Source organism: Haemaphysalis longicornis, unplaced genomic scaffold, assembly GCF_048455015.1.
Source record: "Haemaphysalis longicornis isolate Haplotype H1 unplaced genomic scaffold, Haemaphysalis longicornis Haplotype H1 scaffold_13, whole genome shotgun sequence".
NCBI lineage: Eukaryota > Metazoa > Arthropoda > Arachnida > Ixodida > Ixodidae > Haemaphysalis > Haemaphysalis longicornis.
In genome coordinates, this window is record NW_027526233.1 from 41,262,359 (window position 1) to 41,284,995 (window position 22,637).

The window sequence follows — 22,637 nt, forward strand, 5'->3', positions numbered from 1 at the left end:
ATCGGGCGCTATTACCCAGTGCTCCCCCAGAGCAGCTGCCTTCTCGCGCCAGGGTGCCTGTTGGAGGGACAGCGACGGAGGTTTCCGGCATGTTCTGGCGTGCTTCGCGTCAATTACGCGCTTCCTTCGCACGCCTTAATTAACTTCTTCTACAGCACCTCCTGGGTAACACGGACCCGACGGAATTAAGTGGTTGTACGGCAAAGATGCGCTAAGTATTGGTTTGCAGGGTGGGAAAACAAAATATAGAAGCGACATGCAGACATCCGGGCGCAGGAGAAACGCTATCTTATGTGCACTGCTTGCCACGAAGGAGCTTTATTTTCTTAATTTATGAAAAAAATTCGGTTGTGCTTTAAGAGGTATTAAAAATGCGAAAGGAGCCAATCAATCTCAAAAGTAACGATTTTAATAGTTCCGGCAACTTTCTCGTAATTCTCAAACTTACGAAATTACTCAGTTTAAATCGGTACAAATGGGAATCAGTAAGCTCACATGCCGACTTGTTTCTGTCACTGCACTTGTGTAGTGCGGTAGTGTAGCCCCTGGCTAGCACAGCTGGATGGCCAGGTTACGCTGCCTCACCCTCCTAAAGACGCTCCTCTCAGTTTCCTGCCGACGCACGGTCGGGCTACAGCGACGGTGTTGTCCGGCGCTGTAGCCCAGCCGTGGCCGACGTTACTGCATTCGGACGTAAACCACGCGAATTCCCGATGAGGGCTGCCAGAATCTCTGATTTCGCTCTTTGTAGAGCCGCATGTGTGAATTCAAATGATTTCTCATCGGCAATTGTTGTGCGTGTTGTTTAAAGCTTTGCTTTCCAACCACTTACACAGTGTGGATTAGAGCTAATTTTTTCGGAACCTTTGCGGCTCTAAACGGAGTTGATCGTAGCGCGGAGGGGCGAAGCTCTCTCGTCGTGGCGTGCTCCCACCCGGTTCAGCAGCCAGCAACTGCGGTTGGCTGGTAATCGCAGCGTAGGTTGTGGGAAGGAGCGGAGGTGCGACATCGACTGGGAGATGCCGAAAAAGGGCGTGTTGCATTTCTTCCTAGACAGTATGTATTAGGGAAATAAATGCTGGAGATCCTAAAGAAGGCAAGATGTTTTGAAGTTCCTCTCCTCAGAGGACGTCCCGAACAATCTCCTGGATTAAACCCTGTCCAGCATGGTTTCTAGATGGCTGAGTCTCGAAAGCTGCAACACTCGGTACCACGGTCAATCTGCGATAGTGATCGCTCCTGGCTGCCAAGTCTCTCTCGATGTTTGTTACCTCCGATAAGAACGCCTTGAATGTTGTGGGTGGGTTGCGGACAAGACCATCGGAGATCTCACTTCTACATATCTCATAAGTGAATGCAGCTTCTGTTCTTCGGTGGCGTGCAGGTCGGCACGCGTACTCAGCAGTGCATGTCTTCAACGAAGCTTTTAAATGCAGAGCATTTCTTTAACTTACGACGCTACCCGGCGTTGGCGTGCCTCGGCGTCCGCAACAGCCGTTCCAGGTGCGCCTGCTCTCCGCTGCTCGTCGCGTGTTCTCTGCGTGCTCGGATCGCGTTCAGCAACAGATGGGGCGCGCATGCGTCGTAGTTTGGCGCGAGAGCAACAACAGTTGTGGCGTGATCACGACGGAGTCGTGACGTGGTCGTGGCGCGGTCGTGCCGTGATGGGGCGGTTCTCGGCGTTCGTTCTCGCTGTCAATTTCTTTCGAACCAGATAAAATCGGGTATGTTCGGGGCTCCAATCCAGTCATCGTGACCACTTAATTACGACTCCTCATTAATTACAATAATATTTATAACAGCAACAACAATAACAACCAACAGCAACAACTGCAACAACATCAACGTAACCCAACCTACTTAACGTCGTGCGCCCCCCGAAATTACTCTGCATTTGACCGTGCCCCTCGCGAGGGGGATGTTTTTAACAGTTTCTTTAGTGCTATTGAGTCTACACTAAAGACGTTCTTCAGCCCGTTGGTGTTTGTATTAGATTGTGAAGTCTCCCATCAACAACTCCTCCAATATTATCCGAGGAATGCAGTGAAAGTTCGTGGTTTACGCAAGTTGCGGGCCGTACCGTCTAATAAAAAGTAAAAGCTTTGCTGGCGGTGGTGTGCGCTGCAACTGTTGTTGTGAGCAACTCGATCGTACTGGTAGACCGAGTCATCGATAATTTGGAATGCTTCAACATAGAAGGAAGCGCGTGTCTTCGGGACGGTAGGCGGCCAGTACATCATAGGAAGTGGGTGGCCTCCGTTTGCTCTGCTTCTGAAATCATCCTTAAGCTGGGCTCCATGCCCTTCTGCTTATGCGTGTCTCAGTCTCTGAGAAGGCACACCGCCTTGAGCTGAGCATTTGACTCGCTTGGCGGGGTCGCCGAGATCCACTGGATATCACGTGAACCTACCGACCACCATCACCACGAAATGTCACCGGCAAGGTAGGTCATCGTACTTCCTTACGGTTATTCTAGCGGCTTTATCGCGAAAAACTGGCTGAATATATAAAAACAGCGGCTACGTGGTGGGGGAAGTGGCCTGAAAAATGACGCATACCAACTTAGGGGGATTGGCCAAAAAGAGTTTTCAATCAATGATTACAATCAATCATGCAATGATTACAATCAATCATGCAATGATTACAGTCAATGATTACAATGATTACAATCAATTATGCGAGGCAAATTAATGGGGCAGAAGAAAGAGTGTGGTGTAGGGTAATGAGAGAGAGAGAAAAAACATGAAAAAACAACAGAGAGAAGAGTAGGACAACTATAGAAAAAGTGCTTTTCGAACCCGAGCAACAACGCCGTCTTCTTCTGCCTGTCCTTGGATTATGATCACGAGTGATAGTTTGATGATGATGAAAAGAGAGCTGAGCCCCGATGCAGTGGGTGCAGTTGATAGCGGCCGGTGACGTTGCTGTGACCGACGGCGGCATTTGTACTATGCTGAAGTAGATACTTGCGGCATTATCAAGAAAGCTTGTGTTTTAATCATGTCGCGTAAATCTAGGGTCCTTTGAAATATTTTGTGCAAAGCATATAGGACTTTTGGCAAAAAGCTCGATTGCATAGAAAGCAGTTCTTGAGGTTTGTTCGTGAATACCCTTTTTATGATATACGAGAGCTCGGTTTGCCGTACTCTTGTGGATGTTATGAAGACAAATAAGAAAATTTGTGCCCTTCCACTCTGTGAAGATGCATTAACTGCAAAGTTCGACACAGTTCATGTAATGCACGAAACGAAACACGTCTGTTTTAATTTGCGTTGGAGAATGCTTCTAGCTAATTATTTGAAATAACCTCTGAAGGATCAAAGCTTTGTTCTTGCAGATAGATATGAAGCTGCCTGTTTGCCTTCCGCGTCGTAAGCATCTTGGCGTAGGGCTGTGGTCCCCGCCTTGCAAAAGTTACGATTTCGTTTAAATTCGAAAGTTCTTCTCTGCACCGGAAACCGCGGCGCTCGCCACTCTTATTCCTGTGCACACCGGAGACGCCGGTGGGATTTGCCACTGCTCGATCATCTGAACATGGGGTGGTAGCGGTGGTGCCAGCAGCTTTCCGTTGTTTCTGCGCCCGTTCGTGCTTGTGTTCGGCCAACGCTTCAATTCTTGATCTTCTTCCTCCAAAAGAACGGCACACATCCGTTCCATAACGATTTAAAACTGGAAGCTTTTGAGCTCTTTTCTCGTGTGAAAACATGTGGCTGTCGGTCTTCTACCACCTCGTAGGCATTATACCATATTCGTAAGATGTCTGTGTAAGAAATAAACCCGCATCCAAGCCACTCGATTAAGCAGGACAGCCGACTAAGCATATTGAGCCACGTATTTCGACATGCAAATTTCCCACCAGCACAACCGGCATTACATAGGTAGCGGCATGAAGCCTTGTTGCGCGTGCACGTCCCCCTTTTTGCACCCGCCACCCTTTCACGCATAAACCGGTAGCCGGGGATGGCGCATACGTACGCGTGGAAAACACATGCGAAAATATCTCCCGCGAGGCCTTTTAAGCTGAAAAGAAAATATGTGCCCACGCCATCGTTCCGACTGGGAAAGTTTCTCTTAGGCAGCCGTTACCTGGTCTTTGCGGGAGCGGCGTCTGTTTGTATCCGCGCAACAAAGTGCGCGAACGCAGCAGCGACGAAAGAAAACGGAGCGGAGGCTATAGCGAGGGGTGAGATGGAATACGACACGTGCGGCTAAGGCGCATATCTCTCACTGCATTTTCTTCACACGTATCATGCATCACCACCAAGGAGCGCCCCCCCCCCCCCCCGTCCCTGACACTTTCTCGAGACGCTGTTCCGTTCTCCGCTAATCTAAAACGCTTCACTTTGGCGGGGGAGGTTCAAACCTGATTCGCACCATCCTCGCCAACGCCAGCGGCGCGCTCAGAGGTAGCAGAAGGGCAGCCCAGACCACCGGACGTTCGTTGATCACGCGAACACTTCCTGAGACTAAGACGTACAGCGGGGTGACGGAAAAGACTGAATCTCGCACTGAACACTAATTTCATATTAGGGAGTATAGTAATCTTCAGTGCATTTTTTACGCCCATTCGTGCTTCTGTTTATTTTTCGCAGTCATCTGATAACCGCACTACCGCCGTTAGCTGCCGACTGCGCAACTTGCCAAAGGGGTACTAGAGGAGTCCAGTGAAAAAATAATTGTGAAAGAGGTGTCAGCGTGGGCCTGGTGGAGCTCCGGAGTGGCGCCGAGTAAATTGATGACACCGGAAAAAAAACTAGGGGGGGGGAGGGTTAGACATTTACTGCTTTGCAATAAAAATTGAGTTCGGCATTGAGTACATGTATGGGGCGCGAACGCAATGTGATATTTACTTTTTCGTTAACACTAATCTATCTCTCTGCAGAAGCAAACTCGATTTGCCACCCTATGTCCGAAAAAGATTTCCTTAGCTTTTAATCCGTCTTCTAAAGTTGCTGAAGAAGAAGTGCTTTGGATACCCAGCCGAAAACCTGCGTTGGCGAAATAGGGGCACTCACTTGGTAGAACAGCAGTACAAAGTTTCGCCGCGCTGGTTGGGAGGTTAAGAGCCATGGAGTTTCGGATGTCAGGGGACATATGTTCGTTTGGAACGCGAAACAATTTCCGTTACATCAAGAGCGTGGCGGGTACAGCGCACAACCTAAAAACCAAAGTATAATTCTGTTGAGGTGCACGAAACTGTGCATGGTACTTCAGAACGCCAGGAGCTAGTACCTTGAAGTTTTTTGGTGCTTGTGGTGTTTTCTTGCATTTAAAAATGTGGAATATTTGCCCAGTCATAAGAAGGATAGCGCATAAAAAAACATGGTTCCGCTTTCACAAGTGGGCCAAAACTGCAGAAACAACAAATCTTGTGGCCCCTCTCCTTTTTCTTCGGAGACGCTGCTGTAGCACCTCACAAGGATTTCTGAACTTCGAGCAGAACGCTCGTCACGACCAGCAGGCCCCGATAGTTTAGTCCACAGCCTTTCAAACCCCTCCGGCAGTAAACTGTGTTAGCATGTGCTATATCCTACTGCAACTGGCTTTGCGAACTTTCGGCTGTAACGCGAACTCGGCGCCGGTGCTGCCCACTTCAGGCGTGAACGCACGTGAAGGGACGAGGAGAACAGTACGTGAGACATCAGGCAACGAATGTTGAGCAGAGTGGTCTCGAAGGTAGAAGTGGCCAACGCCGGCTGATTCGCACCAGGCGCACGCTAACATGCGGTGCTGTTTCCTCATGTATTTTTTTAGCTTAACACGCGGCGCAAGCTTATGCGCAAGGCGGGACGGCGCCAGGCGCTCCTCACGAAGCATCCACTCAGGCGCTCTGCATTGGGCTCTGGTAACAGTCCACGGCGGATAATAAAATTTAAACACGTCGGCTGTTAAAAACAAAAGGAGGAAGAGCGTAGAGAAAACAATGCTAGCAGTTTCCAAAAAAGACGCCGTGTATTCTTCTCACACGGAAAAAGTAATACGTAGGCAATGAAGGGTGTTCCTTAAAATTCGTTTTCGCAAACACCACATATCTATCAAAGGAGTGCCCAATACAAATTTATATGAATATTGCGATAATTGCACGTGCGTTTTAGACATGCCTGCGCGGTATTTAGTACGAGCAAAACACCATCAACAAGGGAGATTATAGAAACGGTCCGTATAAATAAAAACAACGTTGGTGTCTTAGGTAACCCTTGAACCTATACTCAGGCACCAAAGTCTTTCTCTCGGATGAAGGGTTGTGCTCGTACGTTCATCATTTGAGACCAACGTGCCCGACAAACAATATTTGTATTGCGATTTTATACTTCGGTTTGGAAATATATGAATAGAAGAATGGACAAATATGTACTAATTTTACAACTAGGTGTTAGTCCCAGTTTGTCCCACCTTTCGTGTCGCCTACAAGTGAGTGAGAACAAACTCGTACAGTGTCACATACTCAACGGCAAGCAATTCCCCGCGGGGGAGTGTTCGCCAACGATCTTTCATTAGGTCTTGTATAACGTTTTGGGATTGAACGGCGTTTCAATCCCGAATCGTTTTCAATCTGAACGGTAGGCAGTTGTCCCATAGCAAAGCGTGTACACGCTTTACTACGGGACAACTGTCGCCCCTACTTGTCAAAAAACCTCCTAGAATACCAAAGTGTACAGGAGTAAAAACTAATAACACTTACATCCAAGTGGCATTTTACCTAATTCCTGCAAGCAATCTTAACGAGCAAAAATCGGTTCCTCCTTCAAAAAACGGATCGCTACCTTACAAAAAAGAATCATTACAAACACAGTGTGATAATGCAGCTCCAAATACCATCTCGGCGGGTTGCTATTGTTCCGACTATGCCCGTAAAATATTCCAGCGAGCTGCCTGGCATCCAAGCCATTGCTGATGGCAATGACCACATGAGTAGTTTAATTTTATAATTCCACTCATCAAAGGGAAAGCGCCATCTGTGATTGGGATGCAACGAAAATATGTAATCGTTCAAAAGGGCTGCTGTGAACAAAAAATGAATTGGGAGGTGTGAAGGAGTGATATTGGAAGATAAACACGTTTGGGGGCGAACGCCAAATTTGATTTGCCGGGAAGGCTTTATTGGATCTTTTAAGGTAAGTTTTTTGCCGTGCCAATTCAGGTGTATCCACGAGATGGGCAGCAAAACAAAAGAAAGGCTCCGAGTCAATTCCTGAAATAACACACCACATGAAGCTACCAGCTTAGCAAAATCCACCAGGGTGTACAGGATCATTTCTCCAGATGCTTTCTAGCGACAATAAGGTCGACAGTGGAGAGAATTTTGCTGTGGTATAATTCTGGTTTCTCCTTTAAAGTATGCGGCTATTTTCAGCTAGATATTATATTGAAGCGTTTTCAGCTACGCGTAATCAGAAGGATCTCTTTGGCTCCGGAATTCATACACGTTTTAGGCATGTGAATTTATAAATCTTTCATAAAAAGGTATGATGCTATGACTTACAAGGATAGCAAATGCGTGTGCAACCATTTTTATAAATTTGGTAAAAGAAAGCTTCTACTCCTGTTTAATGCAATGTGACAAAACACTTTACAACTTGCGGCTGGGTGACTAGGCGTGAACATTGCAACATGGTTGACGCGCTAGAAAAAATTGACTGACACAAGAAAGATGACTGTACAGGCGCTAACAACTGGTTTTATTGTCACGACATGCAATGATATACGTATTGCCGCGAACCATGCATTGGATTTGTTTGTTAGGGTTTGCTTTTATCGCCTGACTGCACGGTCTTTGTTATCATGTGTTATCTGTGCTAAAAGGGAAGTGCGCATTCTATTCTTCATTTCTATGCCGCATGTGTTATATCGTCGGATAGGTAGGTCGTTCCGAACTAACACGAACAACCTAGTGTATTCTTCTTTGTTCTGGATGTAATTCGCCGGTTGCAGAAACACTCGCACTCAAAGGTAAATTCCTGCTGAGCCAAGGCCGTGGCTTTCGAATCGCCGACACTTGCCCGCGCACGTCATTTTGTTGACTGCTTCTTCACCGTCTGTGCAATCTTTGAGTTTTTAGGGGACCACAAGTTCGTTCCAATAAACGTGTTATCCTGCAAGACAACTGCGTCGTCTTTGGCTTCGTGACATGTTGTGGATGCGCTGGGTACGCACCCTAATGCTCCCTACACTCTAAACTTTTTTGCCTCCCATATACTCCTTAGAGGTTCTGTTTCGCCTGTCCTCTAGTGATCCTCCTTGTAGGAGTTTTTTTACTACAAGGAACAGGGAGGTTTTGTTTACCTCCTCGAAACAGGGTGTTTTTAGGTGATAGAAAGGAGGTATTTAGGGAGTGTTAAGAAATGTCCGGGAGAATTTAAGGAGTTCAAAGTGGAGTATTCTTTACTTTTAAAGGGCGTTTTTAAGTGATGTTTATGGAATTTTTAGGCGGTTGAGTAAGAGCCTACTATGGCTCCCTTGGGAAGTACTTATGTTATTTCAGGGGCGTTTTTAGGAGGTTCAAGGGACGCATTTACTTCTTTTGCATGAAGTTTTACCAAAGCTTGGGGAGTTTTGTAGGCCTTCTGAAAAGAGTTTTTCTAGGCCACAAGGGACAATTTCTAGTTCCCTGCGGGAGTACTGATTTTACACGGTTTTTCTCGATTTCAAGTTTATTTCAAACGAACTTTCGCAGACAAGTTTACATGGTACATGGTGTGCACAAGGAGGTTCCGAAATAAAAACTTAGGGCGACCTCCCATAAGAAAGCACAAATGGTACATTGCTAAGTAACACGCCAGTTATGAAGGGTAGACAGCAATACGATGCTAGTTGAATAAACCGTAGAAACAATATTACTAGAAGAACTGGAAATACGCGAAAAATAAAGATAGGCACAAACACAACCGCATGGTAAGAGAAATCATTATGTAATACTAGCGGATTGAGAACGCGTCGGTACTTATCAGAACTTATCATACGCATCAGTACTCAGTACACAAAGTGAAAAAAATGGTTCCAGTGGTTTACAACAACAAAAAAAGTTTTCAGTTGGTGGTGAAATGAGCGAGAGCAGTGTGCTAGTTGAACAAATTGTAGAAACAATATTAATGCAAGAACTGGAAATACACGAAAAACAGATCTGCACAAACACAACCGCTTGGTAAGTGAAATCATTATATAATACTAGAGGATCTAGAACGCGTCAGTACTTATCAGAACTTATCAGTACGCATCAGTACTCAGTACAGAAAGTGAAGAAAAAAATGGTTGCAGTGGTTTACAACAACAAAACAATTTTTCAATTGGTGGTGAAATGAGCGAGAGCTGTGCAGATATTTGATACTGAAAGGTAACGAGCACATTGTAGGTGATAAAGGCACAACAGATAAATGATGCAGGAGACAGACAGCAGTGAGATGGCTATGGAGAAATGAGTAATATAAAGAACAAAAAATATGCTGCACACAACACCAGTGCCTTTTGATAAAGACACAAATGCGCCAAGAAAAGTGACCGAGTCTGACGGGTTAATTGCAATGATATAGAACGGAATGGGTGCTATCGCGACAGCTTCTTTAGAGGGAGAACAAAAAGCCATGAAATTCATGTTTTTCGGATAATTTTTAGTTGATTCATTTCGCACCTGTTGCCAACATTATTTAGATAATTGTTTCAACTTAAATTAGTTTGTTAAAATTGTTGCTTTACTAAACGATAGCTGTATTATCAGCATACAGAACGGCCCATGAAATGTCCTCTTTTCAGTAAAAAAAAGGAAAAAAGAAAAAGTCAGAAGCATAATACGGAATTCTTTTTGACTACTATCCAATGATTACAGGATTGAAAACAAATAAAATATTAGTGAGCGACATTGATGCGATAAAAGTTAATTAGTTCTAAATCCTTCACACGTGGTTTCGTGCTGGCAAGGTCCAAAATAGCATGTTCCACAAACGTTAGAGCTCTGTGTGCCTTCTTGGGATATTGAATGTTCAAAACCCAGAACGATGCAAACAGACTACACAGTCCTCCCAGTAAAGATGATGCAGTCAAGACACGCTGGCAATCGATGTGGAGGCCAACTTGCGCGTTCACGGAATGCAGGCAGGGAGTCAAAGGAACATCTGCCTGAAAAAGCAAAAAAGAAAAAAAAATGCCCCACACGTAAAATTTTTACTCATTTCAATACTCATTCTTACCGACCAGAGCGGTAAGAATGAGTCAGAGCCTTGAACAAAAACAACACAAAGACCTATATTTGGACAGGCAAAACACGGTACAAGCACGAGGACAGGAACGTGAGAGGTAACTTAGAATGAATACAAATGCCAGCAACAGTTCAAATACAAAACGTACAATCAGGAGCGTTGACAAATAGATATTACAAAGTAGAGCAGTTAACTAAAAAGAACACGAGCAGTTCGATGCATATGACAGACAGAGTACCACAATATTCACCTACCAAGCCAGACGATGCACCGCTGTCGGAGGCGATTCGGCTACCTGTGAACGACGCCCAAACGTAGCTAACTTGCTTCGGCGCGAGTCTCTTTTTTATAACTGCGCACTTCGCGGAGATAAAGGGCACAACCCGCAAAGCGCCCGCCGCCGACGAGCGCACCACTTGGACAGCGCCGTGGTCCTGTGTCATTTCATGTCCTGTCTTTTTAGCGCTGTTTTTTCACTCGTGAACATTGAAACTCGTGGTTGCTGGAGTATCATAGATTTCTGCATTTTGGAATAACAAAACAATTTATAGCACTTGTGCGTAGTTTTCATGGTCGCGGCTCTCGGATTGTTACGGTAGGTCGATTGACTTAAACCTAGTATGACTTCACAAATCTTACCAAAAGACTTTCAAGTTTTGGACAGTCCGGCACAATATATTATCCCTGTTGCCTAAATCGCCTCTTCTCACAGCACGTTATTCGGGCAAGCATATGTTAGCGCGGCACTTTGGTCTGGTGAAGGATATTTTTTCCATTTCCTTTATAAAACCAGTTCTCTGTATTAGGCTTTCAACAAAGCAAGCTTACGGCCCTACTTACATTTTTTTTGTATTGTCCCTCTTTCATCGTACCTCTGCCTCCATCAAGTGTTACTGGCTGTCTTCTTCGTCGGTGCTGAGCATCACCGAAGGTGCATTATCCGATTACCTAGCGGCGGAGGCCCAGAGAGGCAATACGGCGTTCCATCTACCTGATGTGAACGGCTGCTCGAGGTAACATCAGGGACACCAAAAGCAAATGGAAGCTTCCAAACACATTCACGGAGATACCTTATCTATACAAACACATGTAATACTCCTACATATATATATAAGAAGAAAGTGCACGCCAGCGCTAGCCCATAATGTTTGGATGGACAGCAACACCGAAAACATCAAGCGCCAACACTCTTCGAAACCACCGTACTCGGGGTGGCTGGATGTTTTTGAATACTTACGAGGCTCCTACGCGGGTTGCATTCCGTGGAAATTAGATTTTTCTATGACGGACTTCGGCTGGCTATTTCCTGCGGGTGATAAGCGACGGGGTCGGGCTAAACTACTTGTTTCAACGTATTTTTACTGCAAAGCAGTATATGTTAAACCACTCAAGTTTTGATTCCGGTGGCATAGCTTTACTCGGCGCCGCTCCGGGGATCCTACTCGCCACCGGTAACATGTATTTCACAACAATTTTGCCTCTCGCTTGCACCGATGCCCCTTTGGTAAGTCGCGCCGTCGGCAGCTAACGGTGGTATGCGGAAGCACAGATGAGCATAAAATGCCCTGACGATTACTACAATCCCTAATATGAAATTTGTGCACAGCGGGAGCAACAGTCTTCTCGGTGACAGCACGTCTCTGCTGCGTCTCAGGACGTGTTTGCGTGATCAGGTAAGGTATGGCGGCGTGCGCTACTCTGCTGCTACCTCCAGTGCACTTTCGCCTCCGGCCATCATGTTGCAAATCTTGCTTGAATCACCCGCGCAAACGTCACGTGGTTTGAATAAGCGGAGAATGAAACAGCGTCTGGGGAAACTGTCAGGAAGATGGCGCTCCGTGGTGGCGACACATGATACATGTGTGTTGAAAAGGCAGAGTGAAAGATGACGCTGTAGCCGCACGTGTCGTACTCCACTTTACCCTTTGATAGACGCTCCTCTCTGTTTTCTTTGTTTCGTCGCAGCTTTGTTCGCTCACTCAGTTCAGTCTATGGACGTAAAAAATGCCAAACCACGCCATTCGGTTGGCTGAGACGTCGAATGACGTCATTCTTTAAAGTTATTAAGACAGTTACGGCAACAGCCTGAACCAGGTCTTACACAAACAGTGCGATGCTTACGTCACGGGAGGGACACAGGCAGTTCCATGTTTATAAGCAATAACAAACCTTGGATCCGCCAAAGAATAATGTAGCTATCAAAATAGGATATATGCTCCAGAAAAAATTACAATAAACGTGTTTTGTTTTGTGCACTCCGTGGACTAAATCCAGCTTTGCAGGTCATCCTTATTGACAGAGTGGGAAGGCACTAATTTTTAAAGTAACAATAGCATGATGAGTCTTACTTATCTGCGGTAAGACGCAACCCGAAGATTATGTTATGGTTAGTTGAAACCACGACCAACTATACTGTTGAAACAGAATTTGCGCACGTCGCGGGCACTTGAGAATTGCGACTCGATAATTCTTGGCACCATATTGTACGAAAATATATTCTAAAATCTTTGCGACTGTGACCTCTACTAGCATAAAACTAAATTGGCCTGAAGTTCACCACAAAGAAGAAACGACGTGTCGGGAACTATATTGAGCCATGTATTTGCAAAACAGAGTTACAGGCGAACCACAATGCAATGCGAGATTTCATTATTTTTTAGTACTTTTCTTCGCAGTTGTTTGCAATTGTTTTCTAAAAATATTTATTCTTTTTTGTATTACGTCTTTCGTTAAATGTGGAACTTTATTTATAACCTATATAAAGCCATTAGGGAGACACAGTTTTTTTTTTATCCAAATATGTGTAATGAATTTTACTCATCTCAAAAACTGCTCATACAGCTGCAGCATCACTTGTACTGCACGATGCGAAAAACCGACATTGAAGCCGAGCTGACCAATGCACTTTGTAGACTCACTTTAAAAATTTTCACAGCGAGGTTCTTGTGGATCGATGATTTCCCATTACGAAATGCGTTGACTTAACCGCACTGATGTGGAGAGGACCTACCCTAGCGAGTTGTAGATGGAGCGCCCAGCACACTCGCAACAGTGAAAAAGGGCCTGGAACTAGACGTTTATATTGGCAAAAGTTTTAAAAAAACAAAATCTGATTGCAATGTTCATGCCTAGCAACATTGTTGAACAAAAGGAAAGCGTTATGCATATTGAAGAGTTACATTAATACGTACGTCATAGCTGGATTCATCTTTTGCCGAAGTAAATAACAAAATACGCCGTGACAAAAAAGCGCTCGCGCTGCCGCATCATAGTGCAGCACCCAATTCTAAAGTATTCTGGTGTTCCGGTTTCTGTTAGTACTGTTCTTCCGTAGTTGAAAAGAATTTCGCAGGACATTAAAAAACTAGGGAAACATTCTCTAGTCAAGGTCTGGTTTACGGAGCCAATCAAACGTTTTTAATTCCTTACTTTATTAGGGTAGCATTTAGCCAGCCTGGTTCCTCAAACGGAATGTGTTGCAAACGGGAAAACAGTAGAATCCCCGTTCACAAGTTCTGGTATTGATTACCGTGAACGTACTCTGAAACCTTGATGAATGGCATGAAAGTAGCTTGTTATGATCGGTTAACATTTCGCGTGCCGACGGACAATATTGTCGTACTTGAGACCAAGTTATTTTGTGTATTTCATTACACCATACTTGAAAACCGGGCGACCTAAAAACACCCTCTTAATCCGGATCCACAAAACACTCAATTAGTAACCAAAATTTTTGGAAAAAAGTTCCAGTGCTATGTTTGGAACTGTGATCCACATATCCTGAAAATTAAGTGGAACAATGCAACACATATTTTAGAAACCACGTTATGTGGATTGGCGTCCTAAATAAAGGTATACGGATCCCTGTTCCAAAAAAAGTGTAGTTTACGTTATTGGAACACCTATCCGCGTAAAATGATTAGGAAGTTGTTTGTTGCGCTGTTCTAGGTACCTTCATACCAGCTGTTTATATAAAACGGTGTTCCTATACGCATTGGAAAGATGTCTACGGGACTCCTCTGTTTCAACATTTCTGCTTTCCTATCGGTATAAACCGAGGTCATAGACAGGCTGGAGTGTGGGTTGGTATCAGAAGGAAACCGCAAGCATCATTTTAACACAGCCTTGATATATGACCCGCCGTGATACCAAAAAATCGGAAGCAGAAACAGCCGCAGCCCTGAAATCCCTGACAGTTCCCAAAAGTTGCCTACCGGAGCACAGTTGTATATCCAATTTTGTCTGAGGCACCTAGAGTGGCACAGAAAGTTTTTTCGTTCAGCCGCCGAATCCTGTTCTGGGTTTTAGCTGCATGCAAAAGAAACAAGATACTTGCATTAAAAACATACGAAACCAACTATTAAGACTCATACACTGCTTTTTAATGTACTATACCGCTTTATTTCGTTGTAGTAAGCGTACATTTCAGACATGTATAGCCACCTGTTAAAAATTGCACATAAAATGACCAACGCACAATAAATAAATACCATAACGAAACACTACGCTGTAAATCGCATTTTCACATGTTCACCTTGAATCAAAAACATGGTTATTAAAGACGGCTTTAGGGGCAACTGCGTCAAAAACAAATGTAGTTGCGCATCTACCCGGGCATTACAACTCATTATTAACAATGCAGATTTTCCTGTGCCCATGCCTAGATTGAAGAACTGGCTTGCAAGGGAGGTCCCTCTGCAACAGTCTGCACTAGGCGCCTGCTCAATCTAGTGTTCGCGGTCAACTTGGCGCAAGAGTTCTCCTGGTTTGGGAAAAAGAGAAGCACGCATTTTGCCACCTGCGAGTGGCATCCTGCATTGGTGTAACTAGATATCTTCGTGTTGTTACAGACATGAAAATGTTTCCCGAGACAATGTGTAGAGCCCAGAATTTTTATTGTCAGTCCATTCCTAGGCACATATCAGCTTTGTCGACAACCTGCGGCTTCTTAGTTTTATTGCTAGAAAAGGTATTAAATTTCTTTCAGCCTTTGGACCATAAAAGTTTTACTCACTTTCCAAGCAATCTGGTCTGCAACTATTTGGCACTTTCTGGCACCACAACGAATAACGTAAACTGTTCAAGAATCCCCACCATAACTGATGATGAAGGAATGCATCATTGAACCACCTTCGAGTCATTTCCGTGCTTGCAACCTTTTTTATTTTGTGTTATTTTTCTTTGAGCATATGACTTGGTGTGAATACGTAGTCGTGTAAGTCTGTTTTGTAACTATTATTCAATCATTTCCTTGTTCCCCGTAAAAGTTCCCAAATCATAACACTTTGTGTGAAATAGTGTAATAGTGTAACTTTGTATTGTTTCCTTAAAAGAATTTAACACGTTGTTTCTAAAGTTCGTTTTGTTGTTTTATTGTTGTCCTGACATTTCCCTAAGCGTGATTCAGTTCATCGTGTAAATGTCTACTGCCTTGTATTCGCTGTACAGTCATTTCTGTATACACACCTTTTCTAGTTTTCATAAAAATTTCCATTGATATTGGTTTGTTTAAGTGGCTTAAATTTGTAGGGCACTCACAACCACCACTCAACACCACTTCTTTGTTTCCAAGGTGCTTTTGTTTTATTGTTCCCCATACTTTTCACTAAATATGAACTATTTAGTTTCGTAAATTTGCTTTGTTTTTTTAACTACCAATAAATAATTTCTTTGTTTCCACAATTTTCTTGTGCTGTTTCCCACACATTTCGCTAAATGTGAAATATTTCAAGTTGCCTAAGTATTTTGTGCTTGTAACCTTGGTTTGCCTGTTTGCATTTCTCCTGTTTTTTGTCAACATTTCTGCTTTGTGTGACTTATTTATAGTCATGAACATTTGTACTATTCTTGTTTTATACAATGCGTACCCTGTGGTCCAGGGCAGATAGGAATGAAAATTAAAGTGGTTGTGTTGCAAAAGCATATTACATAATTTGGAGTCAATATAAACTGTTTCACCTGAACTCTTTTGTGTTTTATGTGTACTTTGAAAGCTTTCTTATTATCCAGCTACATGAGCGTAGCCAGGATGGGCACACCTGGCCCATGCCCCACCTCCCCCCCCGAAATGTTTTGTGCCAGCCTGGGGTGGGGTTTAATTAGCGTTAGCAACCGCATCAAGTCGCCTGAAAGCGGGAAACCTGCAGTCTTAAGGACATTCTTGCTAATATAAAGCTAAAAACAAGGGCTACGTCAACCTCTGATCCCTATGCCCGCTCCAGATGCTGTACATGTCTGTCAACATATACAGCCCGGCTGCATTTCGCGCAGGATACACCGAGCAGCGCCGGGATAATGCCGCGAACCGATCGCGGAAGTCCCGCTGTTTCGCTGGCGGAACAGCGCGCCCGGAAATGCAGAACAGAGGGAAAAAGCCTCATATGTGCATACATGTGGTCTGGACTTTAGCGCGTCTGTCCTTGTATTTACAATGGTTCAAAGAATAATCACACGATAGAGCATGTCACTGTATTTTTTCAGTCAGCTATCAGTCCTGATATGTGTTTTTTTCTACCGACATCAGATTTCATTGACTATTGCAGTTCCATAATTTCTGCTGTACGAAAAGCATTGCCCATTCCACTTTGTATTTCCTCCACATAAACCAAACTCCTTGATTAATTGTAGGGTTTATTGCGCCGACGTAAGCAGGCGATGAGGCACGCCATAGTGGAGGTCTGCGGATTAATTTTGACCACCTGGGCATCTTACCCGTGCGCTGAAATCTCGTACATGGAGGCGTTTTTCGTTTATCCTACACCAGAAAAGCGGCCACCACGGTCGAGAATCGCACACATCAACGAAGCTGTACAATTCCCTTTGCTGCGGAGCTTTGTAGTTTTGTTACAATATTTCATTGTTTGTTTGACCTCCCTCTTGGTCAGAATCAGGAATCTGTACTTGGTTAAGGGAAATTTTACTGAAGCGATGTCAGTTCGATTTACGGATAGAAATAGAATGAAATTTAAGAAACGTGCTACAAGCTCAACATTCAACTGCAATGCAATAAGGTGCTCCGCTAAGCGTAAGTTTACTATTCTCGTTACTAGCACCAAAAATTACAAAAAGGCGATTACTTAAGGACGAAGGGGCACGTTTGCTAGCTTAACAGCCCTAATATACAAATTTGCCGCACGTACAGTCCACTGCGATTTGAAGGTCATCGCGGGAAGGCTACTCTTTCAAATGGAGCAGACAGAACACCAGCTTTAGCAAATTTTCAGTGCCAGTTTCGTTATCGTCGGCGTGGATAAAAGGCAACTACGTCTCTGCTTGATAATAACGAATGTAAAGCTTGAAACCCAAAGGCGGTAAATCAGTCATGCGGGCCATTGTTGTAGCATGGAAGAGCCAACAAGGGAGAGAAGAGTGCAAAATCTTAATTTTCATGGTTCCGAAATGAAAACGTAGGATGGTGGCACGCGTGTGCCACTCGATGCTGGCGCGATAACCTTTAAATTGTGCTCGTCTGTACCAAGTTACTGATAAGAAAACTGATTAACGCTTTCCTAAAGGAAAATCTAAAACACGCTAATCTTGATAGTTAACACCCAGTGTTGGCCTCCACTTCCGCCTAACGAACTTCGGTGACCGCGCGCCACTCACGAGCACATGTCATGATCACGCTCACGAGCGCATGCCCGCATAACCACCTGCTCTACGGACGAACGGATCACCCGTGGCCTACCCATAGACCGGCGAATGGGGATTTAGCTCATCATCATTATCCTTATCAACTAAGTTCCTTAAGGTGGGCTTTACTGTTAGCGTTCAGTCGACACAAGTAGTATGTTAAAGTAAGTTATTTCAATCTTCGTTAGAAAAACAACGCGGAAGAAGTCTTGCCTGCATATTTCCCCGTCCCATCTTTTGGTCGACCACGCCCCGCCCCCCCCCCCCCCCAAAACAATTCCTGGCTCCGCGCCTGCCAGCTGCCCTTACTTACAGCTAGGTTGGCAAGACTGTCATTTTAGTTTACTTTTGAATTGTTTCTCGGATAGTTTATTTGCAAAAGGCCTATATAAATATAAAGGCCTGGGTATAAATAAGACCCTCCTTCAAACGCTGCAGTTCATTCCCCAGGCAGCACAAGACTGTTCGGCCTAACTCCAGCTGGCTTACATTGGCCGGTTATTTTCTGTACGGAATTTGTTCGGCAACCGTGTTCGGCCCGTGTGCAAATGTCGGCCTTTTGGCCATATATGGCCGTACTCCATTGGCTGTCTGACGGCTAGTTTCTGTCGGCGTGTCGACCGGCTTACGTTCAGTAGTCCAGATTACAGCCGTAGGGCACCGGCCATTTCAAAGCCACCCGTGAGAGGCCGAAGTACGGCCACCGGAAAACAGCCGAAATAAAGCTGCCGGACGTTCGGCCATGCAACGGGCAAAGCAATTAGGCGCCGTACTTTAAATGTACTGACGCCTGTGGACGACGACTGCATGCAGAGCAAGCAGATGTCTCAGGCACACTTCGCAGCAGCAGAGAACCACCATTTTTCGTCCACAGCACCCCCATCAAAGTGAGCCTGCGCGCCACCACCAGCCGTCCAGCCTTCAGTGCAACCTTGCTGAGTTATCAGCGTCAGTTGACAGCAAAATTCATTTATTAAACAGTGTTTACAAATTGTCCTTCCTTTAATTCATGTGCCTCTTTTACTGTTACATACAGAAAATTTTTATTTCTTTGCAGAGCTTTAATGGATGCATTGGCCAGGTCATGATATCTTCTCTGTGGCGGCTTGCCAGTAATAAATGGTGAAGGTTAAAGGAACGCAGTGGGCACATACTATATTGGGTTTAATTTCAAAAAGATGAAAGTGCCGCTTTTAGCCACTGTATTTTAGGACAATCTCTCTGAAAACTACCATGCCCTCACTAAATCAACCATATTTTAAACAGTTGATTGAGGACTTTAGTTGTATCTAAAACCAGCACGAATGCCTTTGCGAAGCGTTTGGTACTCCACAAAACAATCAGGAGCATTCAATACAATTTCCTTGACACAAAGAGTATGTACACTTTTTGAACATTTTTCTTGTGAAGCAATGTTCTACTCAAACTACTTTTCTGATGATCTTTCACAGGGCTGACCCTAGGAGAGATCAAACAAGTACTTTCATTTCCAATCTATTTTGCGTGTTGTTTTTCAAGCGTTACGTGCACACCACTTATAGTCCAGAAGAACTTAATGTTCCTGTAATGTCGTACTTAGATAAAAAAATTGTGGACGCGTCGCGAATGACGCCCTGCGTCTGGTCGCTGAAGTTGTATCCCTCTGTGTTCACGCAAGCAAAAAATTAAGACGAGAGTTTCATAATTAGTTTCAAACCATTACATAGCAATGATAGTATTCATGTAGCAAACCTTGCATACTGCAACGAATAAATCAAGAAATTTTTGTTTTGTGAAGTTTGAATCTGTAAGGTTCTCAACCCGTCGGAGGCGGTCATTTAGCCCCACAAGATTATTTGTTTATTTATTTATTTGGTAAGTGCTTCACCTTTGCATGGATTACAGTAGGGAGATACATAACCCTAAGCATCAAGTTTGAGACCAAATCACAAAATATTTCTACAAAGCGCGGTGAAAATCGTCGTTATAAATAGTGGATACAACCATTCGTGGAAGATAATTACACTCTCGTATTGATCTAAGATAAAATTATTCGCGCAAGGCGTCACCTTCAGAAGAACGTCAATAATTTGCTTTCACCTAGCCATGCAACTTTGGGATATGTGGAATTACGATTGGATATAATTCTTCCCTTCTATTTCATTTTGCGAATGATAGATATTACGAAAAAATTTGAACCTGAGGTTTCGTCTGTGATCTTTCACGTCTTACTATTAAAGTTTACATTAATTTTCTCACATGCTAAGTTGACAGTGCCAATTACCAAACAAAAATAGCACTCCCATATTCTGTATGTGTTCGAGCGTATCAACCAGCGCTTTGGTGTAGGGTTTACATAAATCATATGCGTACTCCAACATCTAGAGCTCATGAGCGAAATAAGGCTGTTGTTTTAAGCTTGATGGAGGTTTGCTGAAATTTGTCACAGAAAGCCAAAAACACGCGCAGCCGTAACTTTTAAGTTGTTAACGGGTCTATTTAACCTCTGACCACTCGTTCAATAAACTCCTAGTTATTTATACTCCCGGGCCGTTCTTGAAGCAGCGTAATTTACGGTATACGTATTTATTGGAATCAAGGTGTTCTTGTAAAGGTAACGTTAACACACTTTTTAACATTGAACGACTTTTCTGAATCAACACACCAGAATATTATTAATCGCGGATCATGCTTCAGGTATGCGGAATCACGTTGATTTGTTAAAGTCCTTTAAGCTACACAGTCATTCCCGAACGTTTCGAACAAAGATTTGGAGCCATTAAAAATAAGATTTTTTGTATAAGAAAAAAAAGAGGGTCTGCAACTGAGCCTTGGGGGATTTCTGAGGTCACGGGAACATTTCCAGGCTAATAAGCATTGAGAGCGACCGACTGCTGTCTTAGAGAGAGATACTGGGCTATCCATACAATAACCGATTCATTCAGTTTATAGCCCGCAATCTACTAAGAAGCAGGTGATATGAAACACCGTCAAATGCTTTTCTGCAGTCCAAGAAAATACAGTCAACAACATTAGGCTTATCAATTGGTATAGCCAAATCGTGCGTGAACTCAGCAAGCTCCGTTGAGCAAGAAAACCCTGATGAAATCCGGGTTTGCTAGGATGCTGGCGATTATGTTCAACCAAATGAGTCATATACCAAGTGTACAAAAGCTAAACTTCAAACAACGCAACTTAATTAACACCCAGGTTTCGTAAAGGACAACGCTTTGTTGTTATCGCAAATTTAAAATAACACTTGTTTCTCTATAGGCAGTCATAAAATCCCATGATAGTAAAGGGCACGAACCTGAGCCTACCAATGCACGAGCTTAGCCTCTTCTACGTTTATCACTAACAAAATAGTGCAAGATTATTTTTCGCAGTATTATTGTAAGAAGAATAGTCGAAAAATTGCGCTTTCTTGCGCCCTTGCCCTTCTTTGGTGGAGAGTTCTTAACATAGCGTCGGTATAGCTCCTGCGCAGTGGCAGCTTGCTCGACGCTATTTAATTCTGTTATTTGGTGAACTACCACCATCTCGGGTCAGACATCTCTGCCGGATTGATGTCTCCAATGGCTCTCCATTTCTTCAGGGGTCGAATAGCATCGAGCTGATCCGTCGATGAAGCCGGCCGGAGAGGCGTTGTAGCGGCTATGACTGGCAAGGCTTAGCTCGCCCGTCGATGTGACGGGATCTTGTTGTGGCAATAAATGGCAGGCTGATGGCCTAAAAGGTTCCCTGGTAATATCCAGTTAGTCCTTGCACCTTGTCCGTTCACCTAGAACACTCATTACTGTATCACTAAGTTCGTTCATTGAAAACGCAGAAACACCGAGCGGATGAAAAACGCGACTGCGTCGTTCGGTTCCCAAACGAATGTTTCTTCACCCGGGGAAAAGCCGGTCCTTCACCGGCCGGTCTCCTTCCAAACACGTCTGTGCATGAAATCTCGGCGCTCAGACGCGTGCAGTTGTTCGGCTGTAAAGCTCACCGAAAGAGTGACGTATAACCGGATACCTTACGTAGGCTGGTCTCCAATTGAACACCGGCTGTCAAACATTCTGTGGCCGTACGCGTGCCGTAATTAGGCCGAAGAGAGCTAACCGAATTAAAAACACACATTCTGGGGCCGTACATCAGCCGGTCTCCTTTATAACACCGCTTGCCCAAAGAAAACAGATATTCTGCCGCCGGACGCGGGGCGGCTGCGCTCCGGCCGGTGTACTTGTGAACACTAACTGCCACAAGAATACGGATATTCTGTGGCCGGTCCCTTGCCGTGCTTCGGCTGAACTCCGCTTCCCGAGGGAAAAACGGGTGCCCTAAGGCCGTACTTCCGACATTCTCTTTCTCAACACCGGCAGCCGAAAGGGAACGTAATATATCGCAGCCGGGCAGCCCCCGTTGTGCGTCTGAACACGGGCGGCAGGAGAAATACCGAAGCGCTGGTGGTCGAATGTTGGCCTTTCAACGTATGATCAGTGGCGGCCAGAACCTGTATGCTGGCCGGACATGCCGGAAAGCGGCCAGAGACGGGCCGGTCATGCGACATACTTTCTGTGCCGCCTGGGTCATGTTTGAGCAATGAATCAATGTTGTCACTCTGCTCGAGTCCTGTACTGTCCCCTCGCCCATCGCGGCATTGTTCTTTGGCTGCGGTTCATGTCTCGCCATGAAGAAAACAAGATACGTTTTCCTTCGGCTTCTGGTCTTCTTTGATGCAGCAGCATTGGCTGGCCGCTCGCTTTACCAAGCTACCACACCAATGTCGGAGGCGACACAGCTCTGCTCGGTACGCCTTCCCGTACGCAGCAACAGGTTGTAAGCGGTGGG